Source organism: Tenrec ecaudatus, chromosome 4 (genome assembly GCF_050624435.1).
Source record: "Tenrec ecaudatus isolate mTenEca1 chromosome 4, mTenEca1.hap1, whole genome shotgun sequence".
Taxonomy (NCBI): domain Eukaryota; kingdom Metazoa; phylum Chordata; class Mammalia; order Afrosoricida; family Tenrecidae; genus Tenrec; species Tenrec ecaudatus.
In genome coordinates, this window is record NC_134533.1 from 91,474,922 (window position 1) to 91,477,318 (window position 2,397).

Sequence of the window (2,397 nt, forward strand, 5' to 3'; positions counted from 1 at the left end):
TACATATCCAAATTATTTATCCCGGCTATTTTATCTAGATAGACATGCAGATACATTAATAAACACAAAATCCTGGCAAAACCAAATAAGACAACAAAGGAAATCTAGACCAACAAAACAATAACGACAAAAAGAAAATCACTGACAAAAATGGAAAGGCCTATAAATAATTCAATAGTTTGTTGGCCTTTATGAGTGTTTTCCAGTCGAGTCTGATGGGGTGCTACACTCTGTCTCCAAAGTCTATTTTTGGTATTCCCTGGTAATTTCATCACTTGCTCCCCTTGCTGCTCCATTTCTTGCCCTTAGTGTTTTGCCCCAGTGTGATGGGGTCAGATTGTGCACAATTCCTTCACTGTGTCTCCAGTGTTGTCACCCCCCAGCGCTATGGGTCAGTGAGGGACGTCGTGTCTCATGGTGGGGCTGGCCCTATGGTCCTCTCTGTTCATTGTCTGCTCCGAGCAGGAATATCATCCTTGGAGCTTGGTGGGCAAGGATGTCCTCTCCTCCCTGTCCATCCCTTTTTGTTTCTCCTCTATGCTCTAAACAGACATGCCCCTCTCCCCAAGCTGTAGCCGCAGTGCTGTCCTCTGAAGTGCATTCTTCCGGGGCAGGCCAGGTGGGGCGGGAGGGGTGTCCACATAGTTGAGATTGGGGCTGGCCCCGCAGACCTCCCTATTGGTTCCCTGATACAATGCAAGACCCCTTTTGTTAGCTTCGACTTTGAGCTGAGGCTTTCTCATGGTGTGTGTGTGTGTGTGTGTGTGTGTGTGTGTGTGTGTGTGTGTTTTCCTGGGACGCCTCGCTCTTGTTTTCTTGTTGAGGCAAACAAGTGATTCTCTTGTTCCAATACTAGATGAGTTCCAGTTTTGAATAATATTTGCTAGACAAAATCCTACTGCACCGGATCTGCTGCTTCGCCTCAGAGTTTTTTCGGGACCCTTGCGTTTGGGCCGTTTGTTTCCTGCACACTTGTCATCTAATGTTCTTTTCACAACCGTCTATTGAATAATCCTATTGCCATCTTCAACCTCATCCATTTTTCTGCTTAGAGCCTCCTTGTTTTGCTTCATTTTTCAATTTCTAAGTAAATTCCCAAATAATTTTTGTGTCCATGGGAGATCATTCTGATCTTACATCTTCTCTGCATATGTCTGTATAGGTCAGCACGGCCCCCAGCTCGCCCGGCCCTCCCACAGTGTGCTCGGTGGCAGCTCCGGGGGCTCCAGTGCAGCCATTGTAGGATGTCTCGCCCCTTGTGTTCTCTAGGAACTCACTGAGGCATCCGCTCCGCTCATCTCCTCCCCAGACAGCTTGCTTTCAGAGATGTGGGAGGAAAGTTGAATTCCAGTGGCTGTTGTCTGTGGCCGGTCCTTTCACAGGGATGGGTGGGCATCCAGCAGACCCGCAGGCTCCAAAAATCAAGTCCACCCCGGGGAGTTGGTGATGCGCAATGGAGAATCGAAACAAGGAAGTCGAAAAATGAAACTTCTGCTTGTGTATCTGCTCTGCTGCCTCTTCCAGGCAACCTCTGTGCCTGCCTTAAAACCAAAACATGCAAGTCATCATTTCTGCTCCCCCCCCCCCCCCCAGTCTGTCCTGAGGCGCCGATCAGGGTCATAACTCCTGGAAACAGGAGACACTGAAGAAGAAAAATGTGTCTGGAACTGACGGCCTGAATCTAAACCAGATTCAGAAAAAGGTTTTCAGAACTTCCCTGGTTCACTTGCTGTTCCGGTGGCAAGAGTGGCCAAAGGCTATTCATTCTGGGATTGTCCCCTGTCCTGGCTCTGCAGAGCTTAACTCACGGGACCATGAATCCTGGATTGCCATCTCTCTGCAGTGGAGGAAGAAATCGATGTCTGCTTCCTTCTACTCTGAGCTTCTGTTAGGGCAGCAAGGTTTGAGAAACAGCATGTCTGGGGTGGAATTGCACCTCCAACAGTTCCAGCCCTGAGACTTGGGAATGTTTTTCACTCCTCTGAGCTTCAGTGGTTTAAACAGACCCTCGCAGAGTGTTAAAAGCCGCTTCATCGGGTTGTAGTGAAAATGAAGTGGCACTGTGGTTGGTAGGTGTCGCCCTGTGCAGTGGAACCCAAAGCTGCCCAGTCCTGCATCATCCCATGACCCTTTGTGGATCAGGCATTTCTGATGCATCGAGTTTTCGTTGGCTGATTGTCAAAAGTGGATGGTGTGCGTAGTTACATAATTCATGTCAATAACGTATTGTAAGGATGGAGTCAAGCCTGTCAATAAGGCCTGAGGTGCCTCCTCAGGGGCATGGCATCCTCATAAGGAGGGTCCTAGGAATCTCCCCACCCCCTACCCCAACCCTACTGCTTCACCTTCCTGTGGTGAGTCACTTGGAGACCCCAACTAGCCCTCGAGATACATTCA